This window comes from Silene latifolia, chromosome 4, assembly GCF_048544455.1.
Source record: "Silene latifolia isolate original U9 population chromosome 4, ASM4854445v1, whole genome shotgun sequence".
Classification (NCBI taxonomy): Eukaryota; Viridiplantae; Streptophyta; class Magnoliopsida; order Caryophyllales; family Caryophyllaceae; genus Silene; species Silene latifolia.
In genome coordinates this window covers 81203103-81224039 of record NC_133529.1, presented here as the reverse complement: position 1 = coordinate 81224039, position 20937 = coordinate 81203103, and the positions used below count along the sequence as shown (strand labels likewise).

Here is a 20937-nt window from a genome sequence, read left to right as displayed (position 1 = left end):
ATATTTAACCTATGTGTTGAACATTATGAGAGTCATGGTATTTTTCCAGAATGTTCATAAGTTTTAATTTCAAATTTTGAAATTATTTGAAATTATTTTGATTTAATTTGAAGTTTATGTTATAAAATTGTAATTTTAAGTCCATAATGAACAATATTATCAAATCAAGTTGAATTATTGTCAAAGTGTTAGTGAAGACTAAATTTTGAGTCCTAAGTGAGTTAGGATAATTAACTTGAACATAAATATGAGTTTATGTAACATATTGTGATTTAATAAGTTAAATCACGCAAATCCGTAAAAACCGATTAATATATGATATTGGCTCTTTAAAGGCGATTTAGCTTAAAATTTGGCATGTTAATACATATTATAAATGTTGCATTTTATTTATGATTGTCATAATTTTGGTTTATAAAATTTTGAATTATGTAATTTTACTTAGTATGGCCTTAGTTTTTAGTCGATATTACCCGAAATGTATGGGAATATCGATTCGGTTGTAATTTTGTGATCTCGTATCACCAATTTGTAATTTAATAGTTATTTAATTTTTATTACAAATGTATAATAGGAAATTATGTAATTTATTTTGTAATTTCCCGAAGTTCCCGAAGAAGACGGTGTTGCCTCGTTTTGCGTGCCATGACCGAAGTTCAAGGGACCAAAGGAGTTGGTTTCCGCATTTGTAATAGTTTATTAGATTTATTATTTTAGGAAGGCCATACTAGGATTTTACTTTTATGCTTTGCATTTTATTTATATGTTGCATGCATCGCTAAATCGCCATAACTAAACATGCATTTTAAATCGAGTTTATCGATCGTGTCAATTACAATTATCGTAGTTCACCGCTTTAGTTCACTTAAAACGTGATAGATAATAAATTGACATGACCTCTCGCTAAATAAACAATTGAGACTTAGCCTTACCAAAAATTAGAAACCATGAAAACCTATTTCGTGAGGGAGTGCGCTCGGCCAAACCGGGGTACAAACCTTGTTACGTAGGGGAAGTGGGTGATAAATGTCTATCCACCGAATTCATGTTGATGAGGGTTGTATCGCCAAAGCGTGCCCAAGTTAATGTGAATTTGGATCATGGACACATTATTTGGGTTGAACTCAACAAAAGTATTCTCGACCATAGCCGGATGTGTTTTGGGCTAAAGATAAATATTAATGTAATTTTATCGACCAAGAGTTCTAAAAGTAGAATCAATTAAAGAGTTAATCCACCGAGTTATATTGATGAGGGTTGTATCGCCAAAGCGTGCCCAAGTTAATATGAATTTAGATCTTGGAATCATTTATAATAGTTGGGTAGAGGTCACTATATAAATGCTCATATCTTGTTAAATTATTTACAAGTATGATTAAAAAGACAAATGTTAATATTTCCTTTTCCTCCATACTTGTAGTTCATTACAATGAATCCATCAAACGCTACTACACCGATAACTATTGAGTCTTGCCACAATGTTTTTGACGACGTTTGCTTCAACAATGATTTCGACACTACTAGAGAACTTCATTTTGGGATAGGTTCGGATGGAAACCTAAACTTCATCACTTCTTCTAGACCACCTACTACTACAAGATCTCTTGTGAGCCAGTCTCAGGAAGACCGCCTCATAAAATCTATAGGATCTTTATCTTTGGAAGAGAAAGATGCCGAAACTAGTGGGAGCTCAAGCAATCAAGCTCTTGCTTCTAAGGGCAAAAGGTTCAAGAAGAAGGGAGAGAAAGGGAAAAACTTCAAGCAAGTTGAAGATGAGTGCCATTATTTCTATGGCATGGGACATTGGCTTAGGAATTGTCCTATATATTTGCGAAATATAAGGGAAGGAATCATCGTTCCAAAAGGTAAAATTCCTAAGGAAATTTATGTTATTGATGTAAATTATACTTCCACTACGACATGGGTATTGGATACCGGTTGTGGTTCTCACCTTTGTAATCATTTACAGGGGCTAAGAGACGTGAAGAGGCTTAGCAAAGGAGATGTGGATCTACGCCTTGGAAATGGAGCTCGAGTAGCGGCCGAATCCAAGGGAACTTATGTATTGGATTTGCCTAATGGATTTGAGTTGTATTTACATAATTGTTTTTATGTGCCTACACTTTCTAAAAACATTATTGCAATCGCCATGTTAGACATGGACGGTTTTTGTTTTGTCATTAAAAACAATCGTTGTATTATTTCAAGGAACGACTTGGTTATAGGCCAAGCTCCTTCCATTAATGGCATTTATATTTTAGAAACCTCGAATCCAACTAATGACATCTACAACATTCAATCAAAGAGTCTCAAATCAAGTGATCCAAATGAATCGTTCATTTGGCATTGTCGATTAGGTCACATAAACGAGAATCGCATCAAAAGATTAATTTCGACTAATGTGATTACACCATTTGATTATCAATCATATGGAACATGCGAATATTGCCTTCTTGGCAAGATGACTCGTAATACTTTTAGCGGTAAAGGAACACGAGCTAGTGAACTATTGGGACTCATACATACCGATGTGTGTGGACCAATGAGTATCACCGCTCGAGGAAATTATGACTACTTCATAACCTTCACCGACGACTTGAGTAGATATGGGTATATCTATTTAATGAAGCATAAGAGTGAAGTTTTTGAGAAATTCAAGGAATTTCAAAATGAAGTAGAGAACCAATTGAACAAAAAGATAAAAACACTATGATCCGATCGTGGTGGAGAATATCTTAGCCATGAATTCGATTCACACTTGAAAGGTTGTGGCATAATATCACAACTATCTCCACCCGGAACACCACAACTCAATGGTGTTGCCGAAAGGAGAAATCGAACCCTACTTGATATTGTTCGATCAATTATGAGTCAAACCGAGCTACCAAACTCGTTTTGGGGATTTGCGATCCAAACCGCAATAAAATCTTTGAACATTAGTCCTACCAAAGCAACCGAAAAGACTCCATATGAGATATGGAGAGGAAAAGTTCCAGTTCTATCCTATTTGAAAATTTGGGGTTGTGATGCTTATGTCAAAGTTAAAAGTGACAACAAGCTAGCCCTACAATCTGAAAAATGCATCTTTGTAGGATATTCTACCGCCTCAAGAGGTTATCACTTCTATAAACCTCAAGAAAACAAAGTGTTTGTGTCTTGCGAGGCTGTCTTCTTAGAAAGAGAATTTATTTCTAAGAGACAGAGTGGGAGAAATTTTGAACTTGATGAAGTTCAGGAGCCACAAACCAAGAAACTTGATGAAGTTCAAGAGCCACAAACCGAGGTAGAGACGCAAGAAGATGTTCCTTCGTCGTCTAGCGCGGTTGTCCCTCCTCCACTTAGAAGAACGGGCCGAGTTTCTCGCCATCCCGATCGATATGTTGGACTTATCGAAGAAGATGGAACACTCGATGTGTTGCTTTTAGAAAGTGACGAGCCCGCCACCTACAAAGCCGCAATCTCTAGTCCCAATTCCTCCTTATGGCTTGAAGCCATGAAGTCCGAGATGGATTCTATGCATGAAAACCAAGTTTGGAACTTGGTGGATTTGCCTGAAGGGGCAAGACCTCTTCAATGCAAATGGATTTTCAAGGTCAAGAATGGCATAGAAGGACATGATGATGTCTACAAAGCTAGGCTAGTGGCAAAAGGATTTACCCAAGTCCAAGGTCTTCATTATGATAAAACCTTTGTCCCCGTAGCCATGCTAAGATCCATACGGATTTTGTTAGCGATTGCCGCATTTCATGATTATGAAATATGGCAAATGGATGTCAAAACCGCTTTTCTAAATGGGCATTTAGAAGAGGAGGTGTACATGATACAACCCGAAGGTTTTGTTGATTCTAAAAATCCTAACAAAGTATGCAAACTTAAGAGATCCATTTATGGACTTAAGCAAGCATCAAGAAGTTGGAATCATCGATTCAATCATGTGATAAAAGAGAATGGTTTCACTCGAAGTGTTGAAGAACCATGTTTATACATGAAATTTAGTGGGAGCAATGTTGTGTTCCTAATCTTGTATGTCGATGACATACTACTCATTGGAAATGACATTCCGATGTTGTCTTCTGTTAAGAAGTGGTTAGGTAATCACTTCCAAATGAAGGATTTAGGAGAGGCACAACGCATATTAGGTATCCGGATCCATAGAGATAGATCCAAGAGGATATTGGCACTAAGTCAAGAATCTTATGTTGATAAGATTCTTCGACGTTTCAGCATGGATAAATCCAAAAGGGGATTGGTACCTATGGTAAGTGGGACAATATTGAGCAAGTCTCAATCGCCCACCGAACCCCATGATGTTGAACGCATGAAGTTGATCCCTTATGCTTCCGCCGTTGGATCAATCATGTACGCCATGATATGGACACGTCCTGATGTCTCGTATGCCTTGAGCATGACGAGTAGATATCAAGGAAATCCAGGTGAGAGTCACTGGATAGCCGTCAAGAACATCCTTAAGTACTTGAGAAGAACTAAGGATTCTATCTTAGTGTTTGGAGGAGAAACCGAGCTCCGTGTTAATGGTTACACGGACTCAAATTTTCAAACGGATAGAGATGACATGAAATCACAAGCTGGTTTTGTTTTCATGCTCAATGGTGGTCTTTGTTAGTGGAGAAGCTTCAAGGAAGCTCGATTGCGGATTCAACAACGGAGGCTGAGTACATTGCGGATCGAAAGTCGCCAAGGAAGCTGTATGGATCAGGCAATTCACGGAAGGTCTAAGAGTAGTACCTACCGCCAATGATCCCATCACTCTCTATTGTGATAATAGTGGGACGATCTTCCAACCCAAAGAGCCAAAGTCTAGTAATAGATCTAGACATGTACTTAGAAAATATCATGTAATTAGAGATTTCATTGAAAGAAAGGAAATTGCGATATGTAAGGTTGGGACGGATGATAACATAGCTGATCCGCTCACCAAGCCTTTATCGCAGGCTAAACACAATGGACATATGGTGTCCTTGGGTCTTAAATGTGTACCAAGTTTGTGTTAGATTTTGAAATAAAATAAAAGTGTTATTTTGTTCATAATCGCATTTGTCTGTTATCTTTTCTTTATACCTTGTTACATCCAAACGGGTTGTAGAGACAATTGAACCCCGTTAAAGTGAACCTGGATTAACATAGTATTCACCCATAATCACTTATATGAGGTGATGTCTCGAAGTGACTAGAGTGTGATGCGATTGATGGCAAGTTCAAGTGCCATAGAGTCATGTGAGATGACTAGTCGATCACACAGGCAGACTGTTAGGAACACTTCGTCGGGCTAATGACCGCTTATAGAGTTCTGGCAAATTTATATAGCCTGGTCGTGGCGAGAGCTACTATAGTATTCTAATGAGTCAATTCTTTGACTAAAGACTGTTCGCCCAAGGTGGCACAGTTTCAGATTAACTTTGATTTATGTTACTACGACCTTCGTAAATGGGGTCAAATGGGCATATTTTGGGTTATGATGGCTGTGGCTAATCGAAGGGAATAGTGCGATAGGAATTGTCCACCCCTTATCAGGGTTAAAACAATATCTCAGGGCCACTCGAGGAGTAAAGAACTGGAAATGCGTGGCCACGCTCGGAAGGTATCTATGGTAGATAATTCCGGTCAAACAGTTATTCTCCAGATCGAGGAAACCACTCTCGATATGATCACTTGCAAGTACGACCCGAAAGACACCTTGCATTGAGTGGGAGATAGTAATAGGACAAGAGAATTTGTGACGCACACTTGTCGAGGACAAGTGGGAGATTGTTGGAATAAGTGTCCTCCGACAATAATGCGATCACAACTGTCGATCATGATGATCACATGTTTAAATCTCATATTTAAGAATACATGTGGGAAGTAATATTTTACAGTCAACTGGTCCACACATATCGGTAATGATTGCCTGACTAGAGTTTGACATTACTGTCGTGCGACGGTGGTGATCAGTTGATCCCCTTAGGTCATACCTAAAGGGTGACGCTCTTAATTGATTATTTAATTAATCGTATGTAGATACGGGTTGATTAAGTTGCTTGAAATTGACGGACGATTTTGTGAGTATAATTGATGTGTCTTATTGTAATTCGATTAAATAAGATACGGGCTAAGTAATCAAATTATTTTATTACTTAGATAAAATTATTGTTTACGAAACAATTGAAATTGAATGAATATTTTATTATAAATACAAGGCGTTGTAATCTATAATACGATAAACCGTTTTGGTACAAGTAATTACGAGTTACTAGTCGATTTTGTATATGACATATTTTATGAGTATGTTGATTTTTAATATGTTAAAAATACATTACAATTTCACATGACAAGTAACATGTGACATTTGACAAAATTGACAAAATAATGTGTAAAATGGACTTTCCATTTTACATGATATGTACCGAAAAATAGGGTGGTTTTAGAGTTTGAAGTGTGCTTTATATTTTATTTAAAATAGCAATCATCACACTAAAAACCTAGTCTTATATACCTATAATTTATGGGTAGAAGGAAAGGCCATGCATTGGCCCTAAAAATCCACCCCACCCGGTTTTAGAGAAAGGAGAAAGCCAAGGTGTTTTGCTCTATAATTACACTACACTACAACACTTTTCACTAGTGTAATTTTTCTTTTTCATTCACTACAAAAACTTAGAGAAGTTAAAGAAAGAAAATACTCCAATTTTTCTCCTCTCTTGGCCGAATAACAAGAGACCAAAAATAATATTTTGGGTCAAATTTTTAAGCTAGATTGATAATATTACTAGTTCATAATATTATTAATTATTAAGAGTAACACCTTGGGTATAAGCTTTTGGGAGAGGTTCTAATTTGAACCTTTGTTCATCCATTATAAGGAAGCTCAAGAACTAACAAATAGGTGAATTTGTTGGTGCCCTTTTGATCCGAAATCCCAAAGTAAGATTGACGATTTCTTCTCTAATCTTGTTTTTAGTTTGCATGCATAAGATCTAGTTTTTATTTTACGACTAAATAATCACATTTGTATGAAATGTATAGAAATGGAATTAATGAATCCTAACACTTGTAGTATTGCACCACGGGAGAAGCAATGTGATGCCAGTTCTTGGTAACAAACTCAGAAACCTGCTTCAGAGACGGTTTAGACCCCAACAAATGACCCATGAGAGTGTATTTCCAGATCTCTAATTCTCCAGCAATATCTTCCAAAACAACATCAATTTCCTCAGCATTGTTACAGTTTTCATGAAATGAGAGGCTCATGCCCAACTGAGATTTAGGTTTTACAATTTCAGACCATTTCTTTGTTGTTTCAGCACCATTAATGGCGGATTTAGCAGGAACAATAGGAACATCAACAATGGGGACAATAATAGGTATATCAGTATCAACTAAGAGGGGGTTCAGAGACTACACCAGTAGCTTCGACATACTGATGGTTCTGAGGTGCAGAAACAGAGTCCACCATGTCCGAAGAAGGTAAAATTGACGAAGGAGTAACAATTTTCACATAATTATTAACAAGATTCACATTATTAGGCACAAGATGTGCAGAATTTCTAGGTTTCGAAACTGTAGATTGAATCGCATTAACAATTAGATCATTCAAGAGAGGTTGACAATTGGGGGACGTATGGGTTTCATTTAATTGTTCAAGATTTGCAGAATTTTGAGTAAAAATGGTACTAGGAGATGCGGAAAGAGAAGAGGAATCCATTGATGATCTTCCTTTTGGAGGACGACCTCTACCCCGCGCCATGAGAGCTAGAATAAGGTCCGCAACAATGGAGTTTCAGAGCAAAATTCTAGAGAGAGAAAGCGTCCCTCAAAAACATGACATTATTATAACCAGCTGCCGCGCTTAAATCCCCATACTTAGCACACTTACGCTGAGCAGCATCAGCGACAACCCGGTTGGGCACAAAATAATAATAATAATAATAATAATAATAATAATAATAATAATAATAATAATAATAATAATGATGATGATGATGATGATGATGATGATGATGATGATGATGATGATGATGATGATGATGATGATGATGATGATGATGATGATGATGATGATGATGATGATGATGATGATGATGATGATGATGATGATGATGATGATGATGATGATGATGATGATGATGATAATAATAATAGTAATAGTAATAGTAATAATAATAAAATTCTAATTCTACCTTCGTTCTTTCCGCCGTCAATTGTTTACAACAGTTTCTCCCTCTAAAGTCCCTTCTCATTCTCTGAGATAATCATCTTGCTAAATACTACTGTATGTATCTTTTGATTGTAAATGTTCAAATCCTTTTATAAATTCTTTACCATGCAATGTTTCATCATTCCTACATGCATTCCAATTTACCCTTAAGACTCATTCTCATCATATATTCCGTATATGATTCTTATGAATATACCCGGTTCCTTATATGGTTTTCTAGAAGAGGAGAAGCATCCTGGTATTGAGTGAAAACAATTTTTTTTGCAATTGTTATGTCCCAAAATCTGCAAATTTTACAAGGTTGTGCTATTTTCACCTTCATACACAAATTACTATATGTTTTTTTTTATATTATGTGGATTTAGTCTTTTGATACCAGAAGTCCCTCAAATGTTAGTTTATATAAGTTTATAGCTTGTAACTATTCCATTTTTGTTTGTGGATTCAATTATTATAAGCATAGCATAAAATTACTTTTGTATCAATTCTTTTCGATTTTGGGTTCTATATTCATGTTTCACCAAGTATTTCACTAAACCATAATCTTTTCAACTCATTAGTCAATTTGAAGGAAAAGTAGATCTATATACTTAACATACTCATATATGTTGTAATTTAATTTGTCATAAAATTAACAATGATCTTATGCATGCAAACTAATAAACAAAATAAAGAGGAAACTTTGTTCTTACATTGGAGATTTGGTTAATATGGGCACAAGAGAGATCACCTTTCTCTCTTGTTCTTGAGCTTTCCTTTTGGATGAACAAAGACCCAAGTATAGGATCTCTCCCAAAGTTTTATACCCAAATATTACTCTTAATTAAAATTAATACTATGAATACTAGATAATATTAATTTTGTAGAAAAATGACCCAAATTAATTTGGTTTTAATCTCACTAAAACCGGTTAGGAGAGGAGAAGAGGAAGATAGAATATTTTTATCTCTCTAAAAATATTTAGGTGAATGAATGAATATTTTCTAATGCACCCCAAAACAAGTAATGTGTTAGACAAATTATAGAGAAAATCCTTGGTCTTTTCTTTTGCCAAAACCGGGTAAGGGGGGAGGTTATTAGGGCCAATGCATGAGTGTGTTGTTATTTACAATGCAAACTAGGGTTGCATGGCTAGGCTATTAGTGAATGATTATGTTTTCCACTAATTTAAACAACACAATATTTAGCCTAAAACTCCTCCTTATTTCGGCACCTCCATAAAATGGAACCCATTTTATTTTTGTCAAATTTGTCAATATGTCACATGTCATATGTAACATAAATATGTTATGTATTTTTAACATATTAAAAATCAACGTATTTAAAAATACGTCATATACAAAAATCGACTTAGTAATTCATAATTACTTGTACCAAAATATTTTACCAATTTACAAATCACAATAAATTGTATTTATAATAATTCATTCAATTTCAATTGTTTCTTTAAACAATAATTTCATCTGAGTAATGATACAATTCAATTACTCATACCGTATCTCATTTAATCAAATTTCAATGAGATACGTGAATTTTACTTCCAAAATCGTCCGTCAATTTTTCAAGTAATTTAATTAACTCGTAACGTTATACGATTAATTAAATGATCAATTAAGAGTGTTGCCCTATAGGTATGACCTAGGGGTCAACTGATCACCACCGCCGCACGGTAATGTCAAACTCTAGTCGACCAATCATTACCGATATATATTGACCATTGACGATAAAAATTACTTCCCAATTGTATTCTTTATAATGAGATTTAAACATGTGATCATCATGATCAACAGTCGTGATCGCATTATTGTCGGAGGACACATATTCCAACAATCTCCCACTTGTCCTCGACAAGTGTGCGTCACCAATTCTCTTGTCCTATTACTATCTCCCACTCAATGCAAGGTGTCTTTCAGGTCGTACTTGCAAGTGATCATATCGAGAGTGGTTTCCTCGGTCTGGAGAATAACTGATTGACCGGACTTATCTATTATAGATACCTTCCGAGCGTGGCCACGCATTTCCAGTTCATTACTCCTCGAGTGGCCCTGAGATATTGTTATAACCCTGACTAGGGGTGGACAATTCCTATCGCACTCATTCCCTTCGACTAGCCACAGCCATCATAACCCAAAATATGTCCATTTGACCCCATTTACGAAGGTCGTAGTAACACAAATCAAAGTTAATCTGAAACTGTGCCATCTTAGGCGAATAGTCTTTAGTCAAAAGAATCGACTCATTTGAATACTATAGCAGCTCTCGCCACGACCAGGCTATATAAATTTGCCAGAACTCTATAAGCGGTCATTAGGCCCGACAAAATGTTCCTAACAGTCTGCCTATGTGATCGACTAGTCATTCTCATATGACTCTATGGCACTTGAACTTGCCATCAATCGCATCACACTGTAGTCCCTTCAAGACGTCACCTCATATAAGTAACTATGGGCAAATACAATGCTAATCCATGTTCACTTAAACGGGGTTCAATTGTCTCTACAACCCGTTGGATGTAACAAAGTATAAGGTGAGTTGATAATAACTCAAACGACAAATGTCGACATCACACTCAGGTAGTCAATGTCATATTACAACCTTGTGATGTAAATCGTAAGTGTAAACACTTATTGATTGCAATAGAAGTTCAACATGCCATGTGTCCATGTGTTCAAACTTCTTACACTTGCATTTTCCTTTACATTCATGTTCTCTCACATAGCATGAACCTTACCAAGTACACATCAAGGTTCCCGACCTTGGTTTCGGTTCTTTAACTTGAAAGAACTTCCTTATCGATTATCACATAACGAACGAATTTGTGATGAATGATATAACTTGTACTGATCAAGTACTCCATCCACACACAATGCACTAGGTATATATTTTGTAGAATCTTGCAACAATTTGTCAAGATGATTGACCTAGCACTTCTCACAAGTCCTAGCATATTAGGAAAGATTAGTTTTGGGTAACTTCTTATTCTCTAACTAAGTATCTTTCCAAAACTTCTTATCTCTCTTTCTAGCTTGAAAGGTTTAGGATTCTCATAAATCCTTGCATGTGCTCGGATTTTCTATAATATGTGCAACCTCTTGACACACAATAGAGCATTTTGTCAAACACCGAAATCGCTCATCGGATTCTACTCGAAAATTCATGACGTTTCTATTATGGCTTAACAATGATCCATCATGCTCTTATGCATATGATTCATAATTGGACATGTGCATGATTATTCTAATGGCGGAAACATTAGTAACTTATAATCATGAGATCAACCGTTCTTAGGTTCAATGAACGACCATGACTGCTAATGGTAATTCCATTTTCATTCATATGAATAACCTATGTGTATGTTGATACGATGTGTATCTCTCAATACTTATCCAACATCCCTTGATGTAATTTGATTCATCATAGTCCATTTTCATCCAGAATTGAAAACTCAAATCTTCCTCTATGAAGGAAGGTATTAGCTCGTCATTCTTCAATGAGTGATGAGTTATAACCTTTTACAAGATGATTGCTCCCACTAAATTCCATGTCTTCACATGATAATTTCCTAACTCCCACTCAATTCCACATGTTTCGAAATTGACTTCTCAATCGAAACTTTTCAAGAATTGAAATATAAATTGCATTGCCAAGTTATTGAGATAGAACCATATATGTTCCCATCATATCCCTTCAAAATACCTATTTTGAAGTGGTCTCATCTTAACCTTATTTAAAAGAGATTTTAATCTCTAACACACACATATCATAATGATGTGTAGCAATGTCATCATATAAATAATATTTAGAATACGTCCTTCGAAATACCCTTTCGGAAGGAGGTTTAACCATTTCATTTTCATAATGAGGTTAAGAAATGACATTTGCGTGGTTAATGCTTAACTTAGCTATTGAGGATATCGGTATATCAATCCTTGCAACTCGATCATAACTAGTATGTTACTTTGATTCATTTAGGCTCTTAAGTAAATCTCAAGGTTGAAACTATTGGTCAAAATTTTCATAAACTTAGTCAAAACTCTTGTTAAGACTTTACATTAGTCATTCTCTTCCAAAACTTTCTTTTGGTGTCCTCACGTAGTTATCTTAAAAATATGTTCTTTCGATTACTTCACTTGGTCTCTTTAGTCATATAGAACTTACCTGAGACCATAGATCTCATCTATTGGGTATACTATATAAATAGATATACCTCCATTCAAATCATTCTTCCTTGCGTAGATCTCATTTACACAAGTAGATCTCACTTGTGAGATCTCGTTTACACAAGTATGCAAACTTATCTTGGTTGTGTCTCATTTTTCTCCCACTCTATCTTTAGAATAAATACACTTATAGATTTAAAGATCGCATATGAGACACAAATAATGATTTTGAAGTATAAGGAGAACTACCTCATAGGTTGACTAATTGTTTAGATATTGAAGTGTACTTGGTGATTGACATTCCTTTAAGAGAGGTCATAGACTCAAAATCACTTTATAAATGATCATACACAAGCCTTAAGCATGTGGACATATAATGAATCCCGTCATTATATTTGTCTATTAGATCACTTTAAGTGAATAATCATATGTTTCTAAGAGTAAGCATTTAAATATGGATTTTAGAACAAAAGGATAAAATGATAAAACGGGTGACTTGGGTTGCAAACCAAGTCACCATTATCCAAAATACAACCAATTATCCAAAATACCTTTCCATGTCAAACACGGAAACTTAAGGTTCTAAAAATCCAAAACATAATTTAAAATAAGACAATAAAAAGCGAAGCTCCATGAAAGCTATTCCTAGCTCCTTGATGGATTCTCATGCTTGCTTTTCCTTTCCCTTGTCTTTGCTTGGTGGAGGCCCTATTTACAATAAAAAGGAGATACATTATCACAACTTTGTATCATAATACCATAGTTGAATTAGAAACATAAAAGAAGGGATAGTCATTTACCTCTTTGGAGTAATCTTTCCAGCCTTAATATCACCAAGGTATTTGGAACAATTTCTTTTCCAATGTCCCATACCATTACAATAATGGCATTTATCAAGAGGACCCTTCTTGATTTTCGAAGTGCTAGCATCATTAGCTTTAGCTTTGGTGAAAGTGGGAGCTTTCTTCTTACCCTTCCTCCCATTCTTCTTGAACTTCCCCTTACTCTTAGTGCTTATGTTATGCACATCCTTTATTGGGTTCACATTTAACCCCATGTCCCTCTCGGCTTGCACAAGTAACTTGTGCAATTCTTCAAGAGACACATCCTTGTCTTGCATGTTAAAATTCACCCGGAATTGAACATATGCTTTGACTTTGGACAAGGAGTGTAGAATCCTATCTACAATGAGTTTTTTGGGGATTTCAACCTTTTGAATCTTCAAGGTCTCGACTAGCTCCATAAGTTTGAGCACATGAGGGCTAACCTTTTGGCCCTCCTTGAAGTCGAGATCAAAGAATGCCGCGGCCGCCTCATATTGGATGATCCGCGGAGTTTGTGAAAACATTGTCACAAGCTTGGAGTAAATCTCATTAGCATTGCCCATTTTAAAGGCTCTCCTTTGGAGATCCGCCTCCATTGCAAATATCAAGACATTTTTCATTGTGGCGGACTCCTTTTGGTAAGCCTCATATGCTTCCCTAGTGGCGGCGGTGGACCTAGTAGTAGGTTCGGGAGGAGAGGCCTCGGTAAGGTAACGAAGCTTGTCGTCACCTTGGGCGGCTAATTTGAGTTGGGCATCCCAATCGGAGAAATTTGACCCATTCTTTTCAAGTTTACATCGATCCATGAAGGATCGGAGCCATGATGAACTAGCGAGAGGTGTGGCATTTGGAGTTGGTGTTGCCATTTGTTATGAGAAAAAGAAGTGGTCTACAAAACAAAATATAAGGAGTAAAACAAATGTCGTTTTAATAATAATACTCGTAAAAAGTAATTTAAACAAGTTTTATGCATTTTTCTAGTGACCTCTACCCAACTAGATAAATGATTCCAAGACCCAAATTCATATCAACTTAGGCACGGGATAGCCGATGGAACCCTTATTAATATAACTCGGTGGATTAACGTTTAATCGATTCTACTTTTAGAACTCTTGGTCGATAAAATTACTCTAATGTTTACCTATAGCCCGGAACACATGCGACTACGGTCACGAATACTTCCGTTGAGGTCAATCCAAATTTCGAATAAATGTGTCCATGATCCAAATTCACATTAATTTGGGCACGGGATGGCCGATGAAACCCTCATCAACACGAATTCGGTGGATAGACATTCATCACCCACTTCCCCTACGTAACAAGGTTTGTACCCCGGGATGGCCGAGTGCACTCCCTCGCGAAATAGGTTTTCATGGTTTCTACTATTTGGTAAGGTTATGTCTCAATTAATTGATTTAGCGAGAGGTCATGTCAATTTATTATCTATCACGTTTTAAGTGAACTAAAGCGGTGAACTACGATAATTTTAATTGACACGGTCGATGAACTCGATGAAAGAAGATGCATGTTTTAGTTATGGCGATTTAGCGATGCATGTGACATATAAATAAAATGCAAACATAAAATAAATCCTAGTATGGCCTTCCTAAAATAGAAAAACTATTTAACTATTACATATTCGGAAACCAACTCCATTGGTCCCTTGAACTTCGGTTGTGGCACGCATCTCGAGGTAACACCGTCTTTATGTATCGCCATTCTTGAAGAAATCTGTCTTTATGGAACTCCGGAATAAATTAAATTACATAATAAATTACATAATTTCCTATTATACATTTGTAACTAAAATAAAATTAAATCTATTAAATTACAAAACGGTGATACGAGATCACAATAAATTACAACCGAATCGATATTCCCATACATTTCGGGTAATACCAATTAAAGTTAAGGCCATACTAAGTAAAACTACATAATTCAAAAATTACATAAAATAAAATTATGACAATCATAAAGAAAATGCAGCATTATAATATGTATGAACATGCCCAATTTTATGCTAAATCGCCTTTAATTAGCCAATATCATATATTACTTGGTTTTTACGGATTTGCGTGATTTCAACATTTTATAATCACAAAAATTACATAAATTCATATTTATGCATAAGTTAATTACCCTAACCTCTTAGGACTCAAAATTTAGTCTTCACTAATAATTTGACCATAATTAACTCATATTCTAAAATTTGTTCATTAATGGACCAAAAATTACAAAAATAAGCTATAAACTTCAAATAAATCACAAAATTTCAAATAAATTCAAAATTTGAAATTTAAACTCATGAACATTCTGGAAAAATACCATGACACTCATAATGTTCAAAAACTTAGGTTAAAAATTTCGAAATTTTTCCGGAAAAACAATGTTGCGGTTTATCGGTTTTTAACAAAATAATCATAAAAACATGAGAAAAATTATATTCATTAACTTTTCAATTTTAGATCTGAAAAGGATAATAAAATGCAACATATGATGTTTTTCTTTAGTCATAGAGTATGTTTTATTAATATTTCACTAATAAAGTCACTATTCATGCTATTTTTCTTCAAAAATCCATAAATCATGCAAAAAGACTTCACTATAGCCCATTATTTTACACACATCTTTTAAAATTGCATGTGACATCATACTAAATTTCTATGACCAGATTCGAAATTTATCTCATATTAACCTATTTTTCACCTAAAATCGATTTTAATAATGAAAAATCCATTTTTCGAGCATAAGAAGTCCAAAAATTATGAAAATTTACAGGTTATCTCAAAATAATATAGGTGACAACATATCCAAAAATCACTGGAAAATTAGAAGTTTAGCTAATTTTAGTCCGAAAATGACATTTTTACTCATAAAATCATATTTAAATGCCATTATTGTAAAATATGAACAATAAAAATCCGTAAATTAACCAAAATATCCTAAAAACATTTTAGGACCAGAAATTTTAACATGCATAAATTAATTTCGTGATATATCATAATAACACAAATTATTCAAGTTTTATATGTTATTCTTATAACTCGGAAAAACTTTTAACCGATTTGCATGCAAACAACCATGGCTCTTGATACCAATTGAAGGAAAAGTAGATCTATATACTTAACATACTCATATATGTTGTAATTTAATTTGTCATAAAATTAACAATGATCTTATGCATGCAAACTAATAAACAAAATAAAGAGGAAACTTTGTTCTTACATTGGAGATTTGGTTAATATGGGCACAAGAGAGATCACCTTTCTCTCTTGTTCTTGATCTTTCCTTTTGGATGAACAAAGACCCAAGTATAGGATCTCTCCCAAAGTTTTATACCCAAAGCTTACTCTTAATTAAAATTAATACTATGAATACTAGATAATATTAATTTTGTAGAAAAATGACCCAAATTAATTTGGTTTTAATCTCACTAAAACCGGTTAGGAGAGGAGAAGAGGAAGATAGAATATTTTTATCTCTCTAAAAATATTTAGGTGAATGAATGAATATTTTCTAATGCACCCCAAAACAAGTAATGTGTTAGACAAATTATAGAGAAAACCCTTGGTCTTTTCTTTTGCCAAAACCGGGTAAGGGGGGAGGTTATTAGGGCCAATGCATGAGTGTGTTGTTCTTTACAATGCAAACTAGGGTTGCATGGCTAGGCTATTAGTGAATGATTATATTTTCCACTAATTTAAACAACACAATATTTAGCCTAAAACTCCTCCTTATTTCGGCACCTCCATAAAATGGAACCCATTTTATTTTTGTCAAATTTGTCAATATGTCACATGTCATATGTAACATAAATTTGTTATGTATTTTTAACATATTAAAAATCAACGTATATAAAAATACGTCATATACAAAAATCGACTTAGTAATTCATAATTACTTGTACCAAAATATTTTACCAATTTACAAATCACAATAAATTGTATTTATAATAATTCATTCAATTTCAATTGTTTCTTTAAACAATAATTTCATCTGAGTAATGATACAATTCAATTACTCATACCGTATCTCATTTAATCAAATTTCAATGAGATACGTGAATTTTACTTCCAAAATCGTCCGTCAATTTTTCAAGTAATTTAATTAACTCGTAACGTTATACGATTAATTAAATGATCAATTAAGAGTGTTGCCCTATAGGTATGACCTAGGGGGTCAACTGATCACCAAAGCGTCATTAAGATCGACAAAGAATGTCAAACTCTAGTCAGCCAATCATTACCGATATATGTTGACCAGTTGACAGTAAAATATTACTTCCCAATTGTATTCTTTATAATGAGATTTAAACATGTGATCATCATGATCAACAGTCGTGATCGCATTATTGTCGGAGGACACATATTCCAATAGGTTTAGCCGTCTTATTAAATTTTTTAGTGTTCCTGACACTTGAATTATCAACTAACAATAAACCCCTCTAAATTTTCAATCTTCACTGTTTTTCCCTACTACTGTACTTGACTGGTGACAATACTCCTTTTATTTGATTAAATCTAATATGCATCAAGGGGTCAGTAAAGATGCATTTAAAATGCTCTAAGTAATATCTTCTAATTTGTTATGAGTATGATAATTTGATTTTATTATTTATTGCATTTGAATTGTTATCTTCTCCTTTCTAATTTAATCGGAAATTGGACTAAGTTCTAGGTTGGATGAGCATATCTATCAGATCTATCTATTTGTTGACTTATTGAAACTAAACTGGGAGTGTACGGGTTGATAATTGTTGAAAGATTGCTCCATAATTTTTTAATCCCTTCTCGATATTCTTATGTAAGTCCTTCTCCCCTCTTTTTATCTCTTTGTTTTTTTTTTTTGTTTTTTGGTCAACAAAGTTCGGGCATGTCGTTCAATATATTATCGGTTAACCTATAAAATCTCAGTTTCTAATTTTTTCAGTGTTGCCAATTCCTTGGTTTTTAAATTAAATTACGCATGAGTACATTGGTGAAGGTATTTTCTGGTGTTATAATTTGAATGTTCCAACCAATTACTCTCAAATTTCAATTATTTACCATAACATAGCTACGGAAGAAGATGAGTATGATATATGTACATAACTACCAAACCATATACGACTTAACCCGAGTACATCACTCTCAATTTTCAATTATAATGGGACTACTTAAGGTGTTCTTATCAATAAATCTACCCTTCAAAACTAAATAACATTTTCTACAAGCTCTTATCAACCTTAGTAGATATAATTTAATGTATAATGTAGGAACTATGTGATCTATGGGCTGATTTAATGGTGCTTTTCTGAATTTTGATTATTTTGAATGCATCAAATGCACAACTTTTGTTCATTTCTCAATTGATCCCGCCACTTTCCCGTTGTTTAGTCCTGAACTGATATGTGTGACTATTTCTATGAATGCTCTCTATTGCTCTAGCTTAATTTCCCTCTTCATCTGCCAGCTATTGATGACCTAATTTATCCTCTTTAAATCAGTTTCGAAATTGGTGGTTTATTTTGGCTGGAAACACTAGAATTGAAATAGTAATCAGGTACCTCGTGCTCCTTGACATTTCATCATCTTCATCATTTGTATCGTTAGATTGGTAGTATTCTATATATATTTACTCTTTCAATCGTTACATTATATATTTTTAAGCAACAACTTATAAAAATTTAAAAAAAATTGATGGAAAAGCCCCTCTTATAAGTTATGAGATCTTATGCAGTTTTGCTCTTTAAATTCGTCAAAATTAAATGTGGTCGTTTTAGTTATTATAAATTGCCAATTTGCATTAACACCCAAAATTTATAGTTTAAATATAGCTCTTGCATTCTTATTTCTCAGTTGACAGTGTAATGTTGTTCCTCAAAATGCAAGGATAGTAATGATTGATATTCATAAAGTTTATGGTTTCTAATACCAACTTTCACTTTATAAACAAGTTAGGGCAATAGCAATGGGGACAAATAAGAAGTTGTTCCATATCTTATAAGGAACTTCTTACCAATTGCTCTACCTAATAAAAAGTTCCTTATATGAAACCGTTTTTTAAAGTAAGAAACCGGTTTCATGTTAGGAAAAGGAGAGGAGAAGGGGGACCACATAGAAAGTATGAAACTTTTACCATTGAGAAGAATTGGAAAGTTTCATAACTAATTATGTGGGTTGATGTCTCAATGATAAAGTTTAGTATGGAACTTCAACCATTGTTATTGCCCTTATATACATGTATCCTTGGTGTACAAACTTAGCCTTTAATTTTATTGGTCTTTTCAATTTTTCTTCCTTCATTTTCCTCAAACATCAATTATTAGCGAGGTGATTTCATTTGTTCTCTTACTAATCAACCTCTTAAATAGCCTTATACATTATTTTTTCATACCCAAGTAAGTTCTTTTCAGAGGTTATGTATGGACATATGGTCTACAAAATGTGTACTGTGTACACAACACTGAGTAGAAAACCCATATTACAATGTCGTAGAGTATTTTTTCTTCCTTCATTTTCCTCGAACATCAATTGTTTTTCTCATGTTTTCGTGCTTATTTGATAAATTATGCGGCCATATTATGTTGTAGAGTATTGGTTTATGTAAGAATTATTAATTATAATTATTAACGACTTCTGATGAGAATTTTTTTGTTGTCTTTTATGTCAGGTATCGACTTCTACTCAACCAGTAGGTGAAAATGCAAATAATTGATTTCACGGATTTGCCAAAGTTGTCGTACAATTTACTTTGACAGATTGAATAAAGAATACGGAAAATTCACGTGGTATCCCTAAACTTCGCCATTTTGTACGTGGTATCCAACTTTTTAAGTTTGTGCACAGGGTACCCTTAAGCTTTGATTTTCAAGTATGACGTGTCCTTTTTATCGTTCTTAAAATCTTCAATTGAGCATAAACCATAGACCGGAAATCGGAATTGAACAATTTTTTTTTCAAACTTGATTATCTTTTCGAGATCTATAGTTTTATAAAACGAAAAACGGTCATTCATAAATTTAAGATCGAAATTACGGTTGATTTAAGGTTATCGAAAAAATAAAACCCTATAAAATGGCCGTCGACAATTTTTTTATCTCAAATCGTAGATTATGAAAAGAAAATCATTTTAGGACAAAAAAAGGCCGATTCCGAATTTTGATGTAGGAGTTACGCTCAATTGAAAGTTTTTGTAGCGACAAAAAGGGCATATTGTGCATGAAAATGAAATGTAAAGGGTGTCGTGTACACAAACTTAAAATATTGGATACCATGTGAAAAGTGGCAAAGTTGAAGAGTACCACGTGAATTTTCCGTAAAGAATATATGTTACAACATAGTTTTAGATTTCACCATCCTGAAGATGTATATTTATGTTTTGGAAGACCATTACCTTCCCTAAAAATGTAAATTATACTACTCCGTAATATATAACATTGAATAAGCATTTTCCTTTTTCATGTTGCTCTAAAATTATGGCACATGAAGTTGGATGTCATCTCAAATATTAGTGTTATTTATTCATTTCACTTTAGTAGTTCTTTTGTTTTGCTTTTTTCAAAGGTTATCGTCGAACGGATTCTAAATTAGTAGCCGAAGTTCTAAACTACTACAGTAGTATATATGTACATGATTTGTCTCATTCATTTGTTACCGTTTTAATGCTTTGCGAGAGATTTTAATGAAAGATAACAAATGAATGATACAGATAAAATACTATGAAAATGGTGAATAAAATTATAAATCTAAAATGATAA

The 20937-nt window shown here is 34.1% G+C and overlaps 1 long non-coding RNA gene across 1 annotated transcript; it reads left to right on the top strand.

Moving 5' to 3' along the window:
- The first annotated feature begins 17642 nt into the window (after nucleotides 1–17642).
- Nucleotides 17643–20673, top strand: LOC141652318 (uncharacterized). Its single transcript, XR_012547133.1, has 3 exons — nucleotides 17643–18002; nucleotides 18685–18740; nucleotides 19851–20673. It is a non-coding gene; the product is annotated as an uncharacterized LOC141652318 (long non-coding RNA).
- The last annotated feature ends 264 nt before the right edge of the window (nucleotides 20674–20937 follow it).